This window comes from Patella vulgata, chromosome 2 (assembly GCF_932274485.2).
Source record: "Patella vulgata chromosome 2, xgPatVulg1.2, whole genome shotgun sequence".
NCBI lineage: Eukaryota > Metazoa > Mollusca > Gastropoda > Patellidae > Patella > Patella vulgata.
The window spans coordinates 1,148,272-1,168,675 of NC_065880.2; the positions used below are offsets into that span (position 1 = coordinate 1,148,272).

The following is a 20,404-nucleotide window of genomic DNA, read 5'->3' on the forward strand; positions in this document are numbered from 1 at the left end:
TGTACTAGCGAAGATACATTTCATAATTGAAAAGCTATGAAATGGGGTCAAACTTCCTACTGTTCTGGTCCGACTGGGCTTATAAAGACGGGCTTAGACCATTTTTCCAGTACACTACGCTTTTATCGAATTCCAACTATCAAGGGATTTTTTTACGTCCACGTCAATGTGTACACGGGAACTCTGTCTTTCGTCCCATCCGAACGACTAAACAGCTGTCCTTGTCAGGTCTTGGACCCTGCAACACTGACATGGGGGAACTACGCAGGAAAATCACGATTAACGTTTTCGGTCAACACCGGGAGCGAACAATCGACCACCAGACTAGGGAGCCAGCTTTAACTCACTGACTAATCTTGGCTCCTATTTCATAATTTAAATCCTTTCAGCACTAAACATACATAATGTAAAGCAATACATTTTGTTGTTATATGCAATACATGCTAGAAACTAGGCTCCACTAGACTCGAGACGACTAAAGCTTACCTGCCCTGCCCCCAAAGTCTAGACCGTGAATGGTCAGCTGTGATCTGAACACACTTATCTTTGTTAGCTGGTTATGTTAAGGCAGCATTTGTTTCAGCGTCAAGGAGCTGCAGCTACACCCCATCATGCGCGCAAAGTTATCGTTTCCAGTAAAACTGTTGATCTGAATCAAGCGTGTCACACTCAAAATTTGACTGCGAATAACCCGATTCGGAATAATTGTTCCGAGTTGAATTCGGAAAAATATACGGATTCGTTAATTCAGATTCAATTCGGTTTTTATCGAATTGAGTGTGACGCCAAAGTCCGGAATAAGGCTTTATTCTGAATTCAATTCAGATTAAACCCCTAGTGTGAACGCAGCTACAATAAGATCTTGGTTCCTTTTTATAATCGCGCATATCCGAATGTAATTCCTGGATTATGGCCCCTGATTGTTTGAAAAATCCCATTTTTAGCTTGCGGATTCTCTAGAGGTCACAATTTTTTCCCCATTTTAAAAACCATTTAAATATATCACCATTCCACCATAATGAAGGTTGAATTCGAATTTCGGGAAAATTGAAATGAAACTGCCCAACAAAATGTCCGCTCTTTGTACGCAAATTGTGTAAAAGTATGTAATACAAAGGTTGTGGACACTCTAGAGGTCACAATTTTTATCCGATTTTGATGAAACTTGAAATGTATGTTCATAACCCAAAGATCTCGGTTCCTTTCGATATTCGAGCATATCGGACCATATCTTCCTGGATTATGGCCCCTGATTGTACAAAAAATCACATTATTTTTTTAGCTTGTTTTCTGTCCACCTCTTGCAATTTTCATATGATCAAGGGCCATAATTCAGGAAGTTACAATCCGATAAGGGCGAATATCGAAAGGAACCAAGACCTTTGTGATATATAAGCATAAATTTAAGGTTGCATCGAAAGGAACTAAGGTCTTTGGGTTATAAACATGTATTTCAAGTTTCATCTAAATCGGATCAAAATTGTGAGCTCTAGAGGGTCCACAACCTTGATATACCATATTTTTACACTGTTTGCGTACTATGGGCAGCCATTTTGTCTGGCAGTTTTCGTCCGATTTTCACGAAATTCGAACTCAACCATCATAAAGGTGTAACGGTGATATATTTTTTTAAATTGGAATAAAATTGTGACCTCCATGACCATAGGGTCCACAAGCAAAATCAAACATGATTTTTTGTACAATCAGGGACCATAATTCAGGAAGCTGCGGTCAGATATGTGTGAATATCTTTGGGTTATAAACTTACATTTCAAATTTCAACAAAATCAGATAAAAATTGTGACCTCTATAGGGTCCACAAGCTAAAAACACAATTTTTCGTACAATAATGGGCCATAATCCACGAAGTTACGGTCTGATCCACGCCAATATCGAAAACAACCGAGATCTTAGGGAGACAAACCTATATTTCATGTTTCGTTGGAATCGGATAAAAATTGTGACCTGTAAAGTGGGCACAAACAGTTGTGGACGGCAGGGCTCTATAAAAGTTGATTGTGCCTGCGCACACACATTTGAAAATGTGCCTGCAGGGTCATACTGAAACACAGGGATGTAGCCATGATTTGGAGAGTGGTGTATAAATATATCTGGCGAGCGGAGCGAGTGCCCAAATTTTTTGGGAGGGGGGCGTGGTCTTTTATGAAAATAAACCCTTCTTGGTGTATTTTCAGAGCATCTGCTGCCTTTTGTATTTGGTTCAGTGCAAATCAAATTTCCATTTATATATTCAAATTTTACCAAATTCACTTTATTTTCATCAATGATACAGGGATCTAAAAACTTTTTGACACCACCCGACCAAGCATAAAATTGTCCCACCCCACTCTGTTTCTCTGGATAGTTGAGGACCTTTCGGTATTTGTTGTTTTGTTGGATTTTTTTTTTAAATATTACTTTATTACTTTGAGATTAAAAATTAAAACGATTCTTAAAACGGGTAAGAAATAAAATAAGAAACATCATGAAAATTTGCAGGCACGTGTTGGACAATTACGACATTCAAACCTGTAACATTGGAGTGCCGTAAATTGGTCTGGGTGACCTATTTACGGCAAATAAACAAATATAAAGACCGTAGAATAATTGTAAAATGAATATACCTAGGCCTACACATCTTCTAAGTATAAATAAACAAAATACCAATACATCTTTCTTTAAACTAATTTGGGATGATAGGGTCTACTACGGCACACAAAAATAAATTATGCCGTGACAGACATGGTTTGCGTACATCGGCTTTTACCATGGCTTTGCCGTTTAATTGCCGTGGTAAATTTTGAGCGCCGAGTTTGTGTACAGAGAAGGACGAAGGGGTTTAAATACGACTGGGCGGCTTTCTTCGATTTTTTCTTTGTGCTGGGCGGCAAAAAATAGTGCCGAGCGCAGGCGCCGCCGGGGTGGCTACATCTTTAAAAATGTTCCTGCAAATTTTTTTTTAAAGCAATTGTGCCTGCGCGGAAATATCGATGCCTGGTGGACGGACGTCCAGACAGGCAGGGGCGACGACAACATACGTCCACATCAAAATGTGGGCGTATACCAAGTAAACTTATTCCAAGTAAACTTATATTCTTATAAAAACTGTAAAGTAATCTTTGTCACCTGTCTATACAGCTCGTTTATTAACGATATTGTTGATCACAAAAACGAACTGACGGACAACGAACAGGATTATCTCCGAAAATTCAAATATAAAACAAGTCAGTTTTATGGTCTTCCAAAAATCCATAAATCCAAGATGATCAAGGAGTCTATTAAACACCAAAATGCCGAATTCATCAGTGTTTTCCAGACAGGTGATCTTCCATTCAGACCAATAATTGCCGGTCTGTGCTGCCCTACTAATACACTGTTAATAGATTGCCCCAAAATCTGAACGATGGCGACGTTTTCGTAACCATGGATGTTTGTAATATGTATGGCAACATCTCCCATGACCTATGCCTTCAGGCCATAGAATATTGGTTGGATAAACATCCTGAATGCAGTCATGAGAGAATTTCAAACAACTTCATCCTCAAAGCTATACGAATCATCCTGACTAACAACACTTTTACATTTGGCGAAACCAATTACAAACAGATTCTTGGTATAGCGATGGATACCAAAGCGGCACCACAATTAAGTAACTTAACAATGGGATTCCTTGAGGAAAAACTATACTCAATTGTAGAAATTGAACATGGCGTGGATTACAGATTATATTTAAAAAATCAGTTGAAACGATTCCTAGACGATATATTCTGTATTTGGAATGAACGAATTGGCAACATTGCAGATTTGCAAAAAATAATGAATGACTTAGATCTAAATATCAAATTCACAATTGAAACGTACGATCTGCAAATAGCATTCTTGGACGTTCTAGTGAAACGAAGGGGAGAACTCCTTATAACGGATATGTATTCTAAAGAAACAGATACCAAAAACTATCTTTCATATAAATCATGTCACCCACACCATACCAAAAATAATATACCTTTTTCTTTAGCTAGAAAAATATGCACCATTGTGATAGATGAAGACCTCCGGGTTGTCAGATTAGGTGAGCTAAAAAGAAATTTATTGAAACAGTATTACCCCCTCGAGGTAATAGAAGATGGGATAAATAAGGTATTGGCAATTGATATTCAAACACTGAGGGCTACTAAAGCAAAAGACAGTTCGGATAATATCATTACCTTTGTCGCTACTCATAACCCCCAACATCCCAATTTCTTTAAAACAATGTAAGAGAGCAGGGCAATCCTGGCATCAAACGACAACCTCAGAACGAAATTTGATAATGTTCAATTCATTAAATCACAAAGACAGCCACCTAATCTGAAACGCCTCCTAACCAAAGCAAAATTCAATTCATGTATCACAAGGACCGGCTTTTATGTATCTAAATGCCTGGATCTTCGATGTAAATGTTGTGACCATATTACGCCAAATAGCAAATATCATTTTCCTAAGTTTACATTTAGTGTCAACGACAATATGAATTGTGACACAAAAAATCTCATATATGTCTTGACTTGCAATGGGTGTTTAAATTTTTACATAGGGGAGACGTCCACGCATCTACGGGATAGAGTGCGCACTGCGCAACCATCGACGGGATTGTAATATTGAAAATGGGCCCTTATTTGTAAATAGACATATCTTTAAATGTGCACAACACCTACAAGTAAAATTCCAAATTTTCCCTTTTTATAAAATGAATGTCGATGACACCACGAAAAGGAAATTAATGGAAAGCCACTTTATTAAAAAATATGTTCCTTGACTTAATAGTCAATAAGTAACAATTGGCCATTAGTCTCATTAATTTTCTTAATCCCACGATTATCTTCCAGTCATTGTTCATAAATTGAACCCATATACTATAGATTAACACGTGTGTACATGTTTTCTATTAGTTAGCGATATACTATGTAACCATAGACAATGGTAACTAAAACCACAGTGTTACTATGTAAATATGTATAAATATACTATACTGTCCATCTTTATACAATGACATTATTTATGAATAGTCCCAAGACGGACAAAAAGTACTTTAAAATGTTAAAATGTTATTAAACCAGTGTTGAAATCAGTTTGTGTTGGCATACCTTTTTTATCTTTTCATCATTTACCGTGAAACAAAGTCGTGCAGCTAATAATTTGGGATATATATATATATATATATATATATATATATATATATATATATTTCACCCATGATATATCGCATTTGTACATTAGGTATTTGCTTGAAAACTACCTGAGAAATGTTGTTGAAAAGTTGCAGTATAATAAACCAAGTGATTGTATCCACCACACTAGGTGTTCTAGTAATATATCATAAATCAATTGGTAAATAACTCTCAAGAATTATGTAGTGAATTGTTATATCTTGATGTTATACAAAGCTAACCAGTAAAATTAAACACCATTTTGAAAGCCTTAAACGTACAAGAAAAAGGAACTTACACATATCTTTCCTGCCAAAACTTTAAAGTTCGAGAACAAATATAGCCAGGCCGCCAAACGCCGCCATCTTCCCCATCCAGCTTTACCCAGACTATCTCCTGAAGGGAAAATATATGTTCAAATTATGTATCAAATTCCAATATTAAGTTAAAACTAACTCTAAGACCATCAACAGACAGATTAACGGTGGGCCTAGTAAAGCGTTGACCAGGACCTGAAGAAAATTATCATTAAATGGAGCGTTGACGAGGAAGTTCAGTATGTATAATATAAAGCCATCTTAGTGTCTTGATTCTTAAGTTTAACAAGAAATGATGACTGATCTCGGGGAACAGTTTTATGCAATATTGAAAAATAAAGTTCTCTATAAATAAAAACATTATTTGGGTTGCGTCCATTTAATATTCGTCATGAAAGTGAAGCACATAGGTGTACGAAAGTGCAGTAATGCCATATACAACAATGCTACAGATTTGGGGTAATTGTACGGTGTAATTTAGCTATTATTGAATAAAATGAACCATTAATAAACGACCTGTTTACGGCAGCAATGGCCGACATCTTTGTTTGCGCGCATACAACATCAAATACAATATTTCAAATACAACATAAACTCAAACTATATTTATTTTCAAGATGGGAATACGTCTCGCCGATTCTGAAAAACACGGAACGCTCTTTCGAATATATGGAAAAACAAATGTTCGGAATCTGCGAGAAAATAAATTTTCTGTATATTGTGAGAGGATAATCGACATAATTAAATTGAATGATGTCGATATTATTCACTGTAACCCGGGTATCATTTAATCTTGTGTATTTAGTACTAATTTCTTTCACAATTGTCTAATATCAAATCTTTGTTCATAAATTTGCAAAAATCATTTAAAATCACCCCAAATCATCTAATATGATCTAATTTGTACTTGTGTCAAGTTAATTAAGCTGACTGATTAATTTTGATAATGAGTGTCCAATTTACAAAACGTGTTTAATTTCTCGATCATAGTTAGAAAATTAATCATTATACATCAATAATCAATTGGGTTTTTTAAGGGTTTTTTTTGTAATTAATTATGCTTTGCGCGCTTTTGGAAATCTACTGCCAAATCATGGTTTCTTTACACCACCCTACAGCATTGCAGCTCTGAGGGGTTGACGGTCTGGCTACAGGAATTAAGACTAGAGAGAGAGAAATGGGTTTTAACGTCCACTTGACACAAACTACCTTATTTCGGTACTAAAATATAGTTAAATTTTATTAGCGGAGGACCCAGAGAAAACCCACGAGGTCAGACAAGCCACCCTACTCCTTGTCAAGTACAAGAGGGGAATCGAAACCATGCCACTTGATGCCATGACAGACCTTATAATGCAATGCACACGCGTTAACAACATGGCCACCCAACTCCCTACAGGAATAAGAATATGATAAACCAATCAGAAAAATTACTGTTGCGTTTGACCCATCATACAAAACAAAATTCACAATTCATTCATCAATTCATGCTAATAAGTAGACCTATATATGTAAACATAATATAATTATGAATTAACTGAACCATGGACCTGACTGAACTGAAGGCCTTATTATGATTTAGTAGTACGGATTAGATAGACTACTGACATGATGATATTATACTGTCAGACGTCAGTCACCACAAAACAAATGAGATTGAGACAATTTTAAATTCTTCCAAAACAATATCTACGAATGTGATAGATAATAAAACTTTTCAAAATACCTTCTTTGAATTCAACAGTAAAATTATATACAATAATTTCATTAGTGATTAATGTGTTCGCCATATTTTATCCATGCACCCAATTAATAATTATTCAATTATTTGTCACAGCAACATGCCAAAATATGGCGACTGACCAAGTCACGTCTACCCAGACCCAAATTAGCAGTTAGTCTGGGTCACCCAAGAGGTCATCGGCTGATTGGGACCATGGCTGATTGGGACTTGGCCGATTCGGACCAGATTTATGGCTGATTCGGACCAGATTCTTGGCTGATTCGGACCATGATACGCGCTAAATTAGACCATTAAATTATTTGAATGACGAGAGTATTTAAAATATGTTTGCATGACAATAAATACTACCCAGTATTATCAAATTGTAACCCAATATCAAATAGCCTAGCTCATACCAGTATAATTACTGCAACGAATGCGATATATTGTGATGAATGAAGTTGAGATAATAAAAGACAATTGTTCTTTGTATAATATTTTAATCAGTAAATATCATTTTATGGGTGCGAATTCAAGTAATTCTTAAAATTTATACCGTGGTAACGAGATACCATGGCGGTTAATTTTAATTCCTTTACAAGCCAATATTTAATTAAAACATACACATATTTAAAAATATTTCATACAAAAAGCGGTAAAATACATATTTTATTAATACACATTTCAAAATGTTTCATATAAAAATCCAAAATTATAAAAGTACACATATTTGAAAACCTTTCATATAACAATGTAATCATAAAAAAAAAGATATTTATTTACCAGCTCTATCATGATTTAATTGACAGTTGGACCATATATATGTGCAGCTTTGTTCAGTAGACTGGAAGACTGTGGATGATATTGAGTTAGAGACTTAACTACTTCAAGATAATATATGAACGAAACATTTTATTTAAAAAATGCAGTATAATAATAATAATAATGACTTTATTTAAGAAGGGTTGAAGATTAGGCTAAGATAAGATAAGATTTTATTGTATCAAAACATCCATTAAGGACAGCATACAATATGAACATGTATATAAAGATATAGTATAACAGATAATAGATATATACATGTATTTACAAACAAGACAAATGATAATTTTACATAATTACACATTTACTAACAGGACAAACAAACTAGTATGATAATCATCTCAGAATACATATTTACCACAAACTGGTCTGATAATGACACGACATTCAACACAAGCATGGTGGATGGGTATAAATATTATAAATACATAAATAACAGAAAGACTTAGTATAGGTGTTGACATGGAAATATGATATAGGAATGCTAGAAGCATTACATGAATCGATTAATATAACGTGGAATAAAATATATCAATACATGGAAATCTAGATAATAATTTTGATACAGAAAGGTATATCCAGTGATACATGTACATGTAGCGCTACACAATTTATGCTCTTAGATTCATTGCATGAAATACAAATGCACTAACTGATTTTGAAACTGTTTTGGGTGGGTTAAATAGATTTTCTAGAGAATAGGGTAGATAATTATCCGTAAATGTTGGGTATATGTAAACGGTACGTAAATTTTCATACAATGGACATTCTAGTAAAAAATGTGCTTCATCTTCAGTTTTGTGCATAGAGCATTGTTGGCATATTCTTAGATCTGGGGGGACATTTTTGTATCTGCCCATTTCAATTTGAAGTGAGTGTGAACTAAGTCGGAGTGCGGTCATGGCTATTTTATAGTTCTTGTTATGTAAATAACAGAAATATTCAGCGGGTTTATAGATTTCCGTTTTAAATAAACTGTAGGTCTTAAGTTTTGAAGCTTTAAATGGACTGGAGTGGCATGATTCAGTGAAAAGGGGGTTGAATTTGGATTGGAGTGATGATTTGATATTAACTTTAGTGAGGTTTGACGGATTTATATTGAAATAATTTATTAAGTGTGTTATAAAGGCCGTCCATGAGAGTTTAATATTAGACTTAGCTATTTTAATATCATCATCATAGGCTTCAGCTAGTAACGGATTTGAATCCTTCATGTCAGGATGGTTTAATCTTTTATGATAGAGTAGCATTCTATGGTATATATCTAGTTGCAGTGGGAAAATTCCTAGCTCAGCAAGACAGCCCATATTAGTAGTTTTAGGGGGTTGGCACAATATTGACTTACAGGTTTTTATGGTTATCTTGTTGTGTTCTATATTACTCCATTTAGATAAATTTAATTTTACATTGTGCACTAAATGGGAACCCCAAACATCAGAGGCATACAATCCAATTTGCTTTACAACAGAGTCGTACAGTTTAATTAGAACTTCTGTAGGTAATTGATTAGGGACGCATACTTTACTTTTGATACTATACCAAGCTCGCCTATACCTTTTTGCTAAGGTCAGACATAGCTCCTTTAAAAGAATTGTTATTAGTTATATTTACGCCTAAATACATATATGAATTAACGATTTCCAGAGAAGTATTACCAAAAATAAAATTTACATTTTTGCGCTTGAAAATTTTATTATCTTTGGGTGTATTTATGAAACACATTATTTTAGATTTAATTGGGTTTACTTCCAATTTCCACTTAGTACAATATTCATGCAGCTGGTTAAGAGATTTTTGGAGACCTAGCGAAGAAGTTGAGAATAATACAAGATCATCTGCAAATAAGAGGTGAGATATTTTGAGATCACCAAGACAAGGAGCTGCTGTGTTACCAATATAAGTTTGCAAATCATTAACATAAATATTAAACAGCGTGGGGCTTAACACACATAACACACATCCCTGTTTGACACCGATATCTGAACTTATTTGTTTGGAAAGTCCATTGTTGGTTTTAACTATATATGAAGTACCGCTATACATTGAATTTATTATGTTAAAGATGTTTCCATTTATGTCGTGTTTGAGTAATTTAAGTAAGAGCCCCTTTCTCCAAATGGTATCGAATGCTTTAGTAAAATCTATGAAACTGATAAAAACATTTTGATTCTTACTTTTATATTTATTTAGGATCGTTTTGAGAATGTATATATTGTCCGCAGTCCGATGACCCTTACGGAAGCCACCTTGTGCGGGATCTAACATATTGTTTGACTCAAGATAATCTGTAATTCTATTATTAATAATTGACAGGAAGCATTTAGAAAGACAACTAGCCAGGGCAATTCCTCGGTAATTCCCAGGGTCTTCCTTTGGACCTTTTTTATGTATTGGAACTATGTAGGATTGATTCCAGCTTGAAGGTATTACTCCGGAAGCGAGGATTAAATTAAACAATTTCATGTACAGATCTATTAGAATTTCTGAAGAAGCCTTTAGCATTTCATTTAGAATTAAGTCTGGGCCATTTGATTTTTCAAGTTTTAACTTTTTAAATGCATTTCTTACTTCTATGGCTGAAATTTCTTGGTTTAATTCAAGGTTTACATTATTTGGTATTTGGAGATTGTGAATTATGATAGCCTTTCTAACACCCTGCCCTTCATAGAAAATATTATACAAAAGATATAGCTAATAAATTAAACAACACACCACAATAAATTACAATAGAGGAAAAATATAAATATACAAATCAGTTAAAAGATTAATTTAAGTGCATGTATATGCGGGTCATATAACAGAAAGTTTGAATACATATAGATATAACATGTATTAACAAATATACAATATGTATATGCTTATAATATGGAGATACACGCAGAACACATATCATACGAGATAAGCTTATAGGTTTTTAAGATAAGATATTTGAAGTAGATTTGATGTAAAGAAGAAGTTTGTTCATGAAAAGATTCAAGTTATTTCAAGTTTTTAAAAAAGCTGGCAACGAATTCCAGAGTTTGGGCCCTTTAAAGCGTATACTGCTTTTAGCTATATTAATATTTGGCTTGAGAGTAGTAAGTTTATTGTTAAGATGATTATAAGGAGAGTTTGATAATAAGGTAAGAGATCAAATAAATAATCAGGGCATTGAATTTTATAAATAAATATACATTGATTAGAGATATGTCGATTTACTATTGTAAGAATTTTCAATTTGTCTAGTTGAGGGTATTATTTGCTGCCGAGAAAGACGGTCAAAAGATTTAGCATCACAACGGTCCCATATTGGGAAACAATAATCTAGATGTGTTTGAAAGTGGACATTGTGGAAAAGGATACGGAATGGAGCTGGAAGATATTTTCTAATTTGACGGAGTAGAAATAATTTCTGGTTTATTTTTTTTAGAAATTTACTCCTTTTCCGGTAAGATTATGATTGAGAAAAACACCCAATATTTTTACCGAGGAGACGACTTCTAATGGTTCATTACGTAATTTAATATTCAAAGTAGCAGGAAGGATATTTCTTTTTTGTTGCGTTGTGATTAGCATAGCTTTGGTTTTCGATATATTTAATCTCATTTGGTTTTTATCTGTATTGGCAATGAGAATTTTTTCGGCTATGTTAGAGAAGAACTCATTAACTATATTGCTATCCAGTGGTATGTGGGGACTGCTGTTACTTAGCTGCTGAATTTAATGCATTCCATATCTGAATTTTTGTTATCTCCGATCAGATCCTGGAGGTATTTTGATTTAGACTGACGAATCATTGTTTTTAAACGATTTCAACACTTTTTATATTCGGTGTCATTTTTCTTACTCTTATGGAAATCACGCTGTCGCATTAAATTTAAAATTTCACTAGTGAGCCATTGAGGTTTGATAGCTGACGTAACACGTCTAGTTCTGATAGTAGCATGGTGATTAATTATTAGAGTTACTAATTCATACCAAATTTGAAGAGCATATGTAGGGTTATTTATCAGATAAATATTTTCAAAGTTAATTAAAGATACATTATGGGAGATTTTTATAGAGAGTTGGCCATTCTTGCTATAACAGTTCAAAAGTAGATGATGAAAGAAGAATATATTGAAAAATTCAGTCAAATTACTTTATTCTGAACATAGTTATCATCGTTGTAATATTTGCCTAGAAATGGTAGCGAAATGTGTCTTCACCTTCGCCGATCGTTTGATTGACAGGCGTTAACTCCACCTACATATCTCGATTATCAAGTAAAGTTTTCAATGGCATACGGAAACGCTTTACAGCGGCCTCGCTAAGTACACTCTATCATTTAGCCTCGAACTAACTGACGTATTTTCATCAGGTTACCCCTTATTTGATTTAATCAATTAGTGAAATCCTATTTAAATCCGAGCTGTAGCCGAGCCATCCGTGGGTCTACAGAGTTGATTTTGGTCTTGTTGTTTAAATAAAGATCTAATTTATAATTTCTATAACATCTGAAGCCTAAATTAAGACTTGCAATAATCAGATTTAGCTCTTGCCTAATGCATGATTAAGCTCAGGTCATGTATGTAATTATCTTCAACAAAATTTCGAAAGGATCTGTATGAAACATATAGAATATTTTTCTGGATGATAGAGACTAATTAGTAGTCAACAAAATATTTTCTGAAAAAATTGGGTATAAATTTAAGGATGGACATTTTTAAATGAAATATTAAAACAAAAAATTAAAAAAATTAATTCTAACAAAACTAATGAAGATTAGTAGATTTTCAACTTAAATTATATCTGACCGTATAGCCCTCTACATATTAACCTGGTCCAGTCCCTGGGTGTGGCCCTGGTGACCCCCAAAGTGGGTTATACTCATACTTTTGAGGTACATCGGTCGAAACAATTTTAAATGAAAGAGTACATCGCACTGAGTACGAAATTGCCCATAACAGACGATTAGGCCCCTGGGATGGCCCAAACTGACACCCCAAAGACGAGGGGGCAAAAAATGAGTTATACTCATACATTCGGTCAAAGCCAATTTTAAATGAAAGCGTGCATCACACTGAGTACGAAATTGCCCATAACAGACGATTGTGGCCCTGGAACGACCCAAACTGACACCCTAAATATAGACCCCCGGGGTTTAAAAAATGGTTATATTTATACATTCGAAGTACCAGTTGAAACTAATTTCAAATGAAATTGTATACCCGTTTCTGATCCACAGTCACGAGCTTTGGCACCCATATTGCATAAACTTTTGTCATTCCTAACTCGTTGGCGATAATGTGCTCAACCCTATCATCAGAGATGCTCACAACACTGGCAATATGTCGAGTGGTCAATCGTCGATCAGCCATAACCATGTCATGCACCCGGGTAATGTCAGGGGCGGACATAAAGATTTTGTTTGGTTGGGGGGGGGGGGGTGTTTAACAAAAATGCGACCGACTGATGCATATGTCCCTAATATGAGTGCCGCAGTCAGGGGCTGAGCACCACAGATGATAGTTGATCTGGAAGCGGAGGGGTGGGGTAGGGGCAGTTTCAATCTAGGGCGCCATCCACAATCACTCCCCACAATAATTCATGAATGTCAACAAAATACTGGCTATAACACTGGGTGTCCCGGTAGAACATAGATCGTATTGCCCATAGCTGTTAACCGATCGTTATCTCGTCGGAAAGCAGTTTTATTCAAGTTGACATAAAGTTTATGTCATATAATATGATGATTGTTATTGATTTTGTAATTAAATTTATGTGAACGTGGCAGTGGCTATAACACTGAGCAAACTGAGACAATTTAGAAAAATTTCAACCAATATCCTGGCACTTGAGGTCATTGCTGGGAACAAATTCTTGTGAACAAGAGAACCAGAAATAGGAATCAATGGGACAGAATCTCGAAATCTGTCCCTGTCAATTGCGCCTGTTTTGCAAGAGTTGTCAAAACATTTGTACAGTCTGAGCCCCCACGACCCACGCACCAGCGGTACTATATACTAACTGGGCAGTTCACTATAATCGTGAATATGACAGTGCTGAGGCAGTATAAGACCAGAGGAGTGGATGAATGATGTCATAATGGAATCAGCGGGCCCAGGCGCGAAAAATTTCAGATATGTAACTGACCTTTTAATTTTTGGGGACTGGGCCTGAAAAGTTTTAGTCAATGTCATGACAAATGGGGTCAAATTCTCGTTAACGAGAGGATAAGAAATGGGACAGAAGCTTGTGGCCCGTCCGTCAATTTCGCCGGTTTTGTGAGAGTAGAAATAACAATTCTACAGTCTGTCACCCCACTCACTAGTGGTACTACTAACTGGGCGATTCACTGTAACTGTGAATATGATAGTGATGAGATTGTATAAGACAGAGGAATTGAAGAATAATGACATGATAGAATTGAGCGCCGTAGGTGCGAAAAAAAAAATTAGATTTTGGGACTAGGCCTGAGGGGGCTTTGTCTCACGGGGGCACTTTCTTGGTCTCTGAAATGCCATTTCCTGGACTTTATGGTCTGGGGAAAGGTTTTGCAGAATTCTGATGGTCAGAAAATACTTACAACATGAGTAAAATACGTTTTAATTTCTACTGGGATTAAATATGCAACAAGTAAAAATTCTTAAGTTCAATAGATTGCCTTAACATTTCCTAATTTAATTTTTTTTTACGTATTTCTGAAACAAACTATGCTTCCGATAACTTCTTACCAACTGTTCAACTAATGTTATTCGTATGACAATCAATAATATAATTTAAGTTATCAAAATCTTCATAACAATCTCTCTCAATTTCTTAGACCAACATACTCATAACAGGGATTTTTTTTTAAAACATTTCAAGTTGACTAGTTTATTTTATACTATACCGTTGCAATTTAGGTGCACGGATCCACACAAAAATTTTCCCTTTATTTTGGCATTGTTTACCTCATTAATTCATTTAGTCTGAGACCGACTGCAGTGAACACTTATTTTGAGACCCACTATTTGACGTAAGAAATTTAGGTGCACGTATATTAAGTATTGTTTGTTTACCTCATTAATTCATTTCATCACTCGCCGATGCATAATTTTGAGACCGACTGCAGTGACTGCACTTATTTTGAGACCGACTATTTTTCTCCCTGGGGGACAATAATTTTTCTCTTAGACCAACTCATTAATTCAGTGAGCACTTATTTTGAGATCGACTGCACTTATTTTGCGACCGACTGCATTTATTTTGCGACCGACTATTTTCTCCCCCCCCCCCCCACACACACATTTACGCCCCTGGGCAATGTTTTCTTTAATGGTTGCTATTGATGGCCTTGCGGGACGCGGGTCATCGTCAAGGCTCTCTCTGCCACGCTTAAGCCCACTTCTTTACTGTGGAAAAGGGAGGGGCATCATCCCCTTAAGTGGAGATCATGCCGGCATGTATTTATGTTGGGGTTAGTCCTTTCAGTTGCAGGTACTTGATGACTGCCCTATAGCCAGTTTTGTACATTTATTGTGGTTTCAATGGGTACGAAGACAACAATAACACCACAGGTGCAGCTCCTTTGTCTATGATTCATTCAATGAGCGTACTTGTTAGTGGCAAAAGTTTGTTTCAATCTGGCCTCACAATAACACCACAGGTGCAGCTCCTTTGTCTATGATTCATTCAATGAGCGTACTTGTTAGTGGCAAAAGTTTGTTTCAATCTGGCCTCACAAGAACATTTTGTGCACTCAGATCATAAGTACACTTACTGCCCCACGTTCAGGTGTTGCAGTGAAACTTGGGGGACAGCGCCACACACTAGAACAGCCAGTTATTTCTATCCCGCCTCTTATGAAACTGCAACAGGGCATATTAGCTGTGAAAATGTACCAGTGTGCGGCGCTGTCCTCCAAGTTTCATTGCAACACTTGAACATGATGTAGTCAGTGTATTTATGAACTGTGTGCACAAAATGGTTACCCCAATTCGGATATACTTCCATGAAAGGAGATGGTTGTTCTAGCCAAATGCGATATGCACTGCACGTACATTCATATTCAAGGCGAATCAAGGGGGAACAATATTTCAAAACTTGAAACCTAGTGAGGAAAGGGTGCGGGCAATATTTAGAGTGTCAGTTTGGACCATCCCAGAGCCAAATGGGCCATTTCGTACTCAGTGGGATGTACTCTTTCATTTAAAATTAGTTTCAACTGTTACCTCGGATGTATAACTTTTTTTCAAGCCCAGGGGGTTTATATTTAGGGTGTCAGTTTGGGACGTCCCAGGGCCACAATCGTCTGTTTTGGGCAATTTCGTACTCAGTGAGATGTACTCTTTCATTTAAAATTGGTTTTGACCGGTACCTCGGGTGTATGAGATAAGTATAACCCATTTTTGGGCCATCCCAGGCTCTGTTATCGGCAGTTTTGTACTCGCAGCCTTACTAGTCTAGAGGTCTCGGGTTCGCGCCCTGTGTTGGCAGAGAAACTTCCTCGGAATTTTCAGGCGTTGTCAGTGGTGCAGGATAGAAAGCCTTGCAAGAACAGTTGTCTAGTCGTGTAGATAGGACAAAAACGAGGTTTATTGGCGTGCACGTACATGTAAAAACCCTTGACAGATGGAATTCACCGCTGGCATGGCGCATGCAAGTCTTCATTACCCGAGTCGGTGTAGAAAAGTAGGATATTAAACCCCATTTTACTTCATTTCACTTATTATATAGATTGTCAAATATTAAAAAAAACCACGGAATGGGTACCCTATTTGTAACCTATTCCTAATGTCGACTAGCTAAACAGTTACCATTTTTATACCATTTCGTTAGAGCGTTAACCGAATTTTCTATCTCGTCGCCTTATTACTCACAACAAACAATTGAGTCAAGGATTTTAAACGGAACAGAAATTATAAGTTGATAAATATAAAATTTCGAAGAGTGGAAATACCCATGACCTTGGCCTTGTCAGTGGTTTATTTCTCAGAAGAACACCACACTGCATACAATAATTATAAGTGGTTAAATTGTCGGGGGTGAGATATTAAGAAATAGCCCGAATGTTGTTTTAATATATTACTCCATGTTTTGCTCGAGATAGGGCTTATCCAACCAAAAAATTGTTTCTAAATATTATATATAGGCCTAACCTAAATTTCAACTAAATTAAACCTTTTTAAAAAAATATATCGGATTCCAGCATTATATAGACATAGACATAATACAGTAAATTATATCCCTAACAATTTTACATTTGTATTGAAATTACTACCTTACGTCAATCGCGATAATCTGTGATTTACATGTTGACATCAGAATGTCACGGCTATGTATAAATGTATTCTGAATTGAACAAGGCGCATTATGATAACGAACAATCCTTGCTTGTCCAGTCACAATGCAACCTCCAAATCTCTCCTATTTCGAAATAAATCCACTGTAGCTCATGGAATCGACATTATAGAAGAAGAAGAAGAAACTTTATTGCATAAAAAACCTTACAGGGTTATGTGCACCTACAGATAAAATTATAATAAAAAATATAAATGAGCCAAACACAGGATACATACATGTACATAATTATATACATACTTTACAGAGACAGGAACGAATTGTATATAAAAGCTCCTAAACATTTCAAAATTTCTACATTTTTATTTACATAAGTATTTTAAATTGTTGAAAAACATTCATTTTATAAAAATTTGGCTCTCGAAATAAGCTTAATCTGAACAGTTCGATTTTATTTTCGTAATGTCGTTTGCACTTTGTTAGAAAATGAATTTTGTCGTCTACCTCCTGGCATATACTATACAAACGATCTTTTACGTCTAATTTTAAATATCTCCCTGTTTCAATTTTCAATTTATGTGCACTTATTCTTCTCTAAGATTTGTTAGTGCTTTTCTGTGTTTTTGGATTTCTTATCGCATCTAAATAATTATCATAATTTATGTCATTTTTTTTATAAAGACCTTAGCTTATTTAAGGAAGTTCCATCTATGCCTTTATTATTATTTTTTTTTTTTTTGGACAATAAATTATTATAATATGATTTTAATTCTACATGTACATTGGATTTTATCGATTCACAATTTTTAATAAATGAAAACCAGCTATATCTTCTACGGAAGACCATTAGGGTCAATCAAATGAAAAAAAAAATATTCTGACTATCTTGTAATTACCAGTTTTTTCAAGGTAGCCATACACTGATTTATCGGTTGGCTAGGCTAACGAAGTACCTTTTTATGTTACGGGATCGGCACATTCAGGTCATGCTCCCATTAATATCATTAGCTATTTCGTACCCTCATCAAAAACCATTCATTAAGTTCATACTCTCATTAACTTCATAGTCCCACCAACTTCATACTCTCATTGATATCGTTTATTAATGATTCATTGATTTCATGCTCTCCTTAAAGATAATTTCCCGCGTACAAACTACGTGATATGATGATATATTTGGACTAAAATCATATTCGCACTAATTAATCTATCAAACATTTGCTTCAAATCCCTCTCAAAACTTTGTATTCGTTGGGAGATACCGCAAGCTGTAAATAAACTGTTGTTAGACGCCGTGTCCATTTTTCAGAATGTATTTTCGTTACTTACTGTCCATTTATCGTACATATTGAGACTCCGATTTTCAACAGATTTGAATCATATCTGCTGTTCAATGGCCGTTGATGATTAACCGTAAAAATGTTTTTTTTTGTTTTAGTTCGTTTTGACTTCGCACAGTTTTTAATGTCCTTTGAAATGTAAAAAAATCGCTAAAATCTGTAACTTCTGCAGACAATAAAAACAGCCAAAAATCGAAATTTAATGAAGTTTTCGGAAAAATATAAATAGCGTTCTGTGGCTTAAAGGGGAGCATTAAAATTGATGAATCGTGATATTAATATGAAGTTGGTGGGAGTTTGAAGTTAATGAGAGTATGAACTTTATGATTTAGATGGAGGCATGAAAATAACGAATGATATTTATGGGAGCATGCCATGAATGTGCCGATTCTGTAACATAAAATAAAGTACGGCGTTGACCCGAGCTATTCGATAAATCTGTGTATGGCGACCTTAAAATAAGTTACTCATGGGCTTCTCCGTATCTTGTAATAACAAGATAGCTATGTTGCTACTTTTTCTGCTTGTTTCTAAGGTATATTTGCACATTTTAATATTAAATTTTTCTATCATTGTTGAATCTATATAAGAAAGATGAACAAAATATTTGTCTTTTAAAGTACATGTACATATGTTTTTAGCCTTTTTTTGGACATTAAATTATTATAATATGATTTTAATTCTTTAGCTTTATGTTGTTTTTCGTCCATATCCATAAACCATATATACGAATTATATGTTATGATCGGTCGAATTTGGGAGATAAAAAGTTTCTTTACAAGATATCGATCTGGATTTATTTTAGTTAACTTGCTAATCATAATGTTAAATGCTTTACTTCCTTTCTGTGTCAAGTTATCCATGGCAGCTAAGCAGGAGCCAGTGTCTGAAATGACGGTTCCAAGATAATTGAACTCATGAACGTTTTTTAAATATTTTCCATTATACATAAAATTATGGGAGTTATTTGTTGATTTGGAGTGTGTTAAGCACATAGCTTTTGTTTTATTGGTATTTATAGTTAGTCTCCACTCATCGGAATAATTTTCTAAGTTGTCGAGACATTTTTGCAGACCGTCTTTAGTTTTCGAGATCAAAACGATATCATCAGCAAACATAATACTGTTGAATGATATAGTATCTAGTTCTACTGGTTTACATTCTTCATTGAAAACCTCATTTATATCATCAATGAATATGTTGAACAAGGTTGGACTCAAACAGTCTCCCTGTCTAACACCTATATCTATCTGAAAATCTCTGCCTAGCTGATCTTCTAATATCACTGTTGATATTGTTCTTTTATATAAGTCTTGGATTATATTGAAGCACTTTTTTTCCAATACCTTAGCTAACTTAAGGAGAAGAGTTTGTCTCCATACAGAATCAAACTCTTTACGGAAATCAACAAATGCTACATATATTTTATCCTGTTTATTTTTTACGTATTTTGAAACCAGTGTTTTTAATATAAGTAAATTGTCTGATGTTCGGTGGTTTTCTCTAAACCCAAACTGGAAATTGGAGAGCTTACTTTCTATAAATGTTTTTAACCTAGTATTGATCAGAGAATTAAAAAGATTACCAGATATCGCAATACCTCTATAATTATTGGGATCAGATTTGTAACCTTTTTTATGTAGTGAAGTAATATATGTTTTTCTCCAAGAATCGGGGTATATTAACGTGGAAAGTATTTCATTAAATAATTCAGTTATAATTGAGGAAATAACATTTTTTCCACATTTTAGCATTTTCAAATCTATACGATCT

General features: G+C 34.9%; 1 protein-coding gene and 1 long non-coding RNA gene across 30 annotated transcripts in view; one reads left to right on the forward strand and one right to left on the reverse strand.

The window, feature by feature from the left end:
* LOC126811613 (protein Daple) overlaps positions 1-20,404 on the forward strand; it is a 238,481-nt gene that overhangs the window by 152,506 nt on the left and 65,571 nt on the right. The window lies entirely within an intron of this gene.
* Positions 1-20,404, reverse strand: part of LOC130010859 (uncharacterized) — a 162,650-nt gene that overhangs the window by 38,735 nt on the left and 103,511 nt on the right. For 13 of the 29 annotated variants that reach the window (XR_008786138.1, XR_008786132.1, XR_008786139.1 and 10 more), the window contains one exon: positions 5,485-5,582. The exons of 5 other annotated variants lie outside the window; for them this stretch is intronic. This is a non-coding gene — a long non-coding RNA (uncharacterized LOC130010859). Of the gene's footprint in view, positions 1-4,003; positions 4,075-5,484; positions 5,583-7,229; positions 7,396-8,009; positions 8,284-20,404 lie in introns of those variants that run through there. 11 more of the 29 variants (XR_008786140.1, XR_008786133.1, XR_008786151.1 and 8 more) reach the window with 6 other exon arrangements.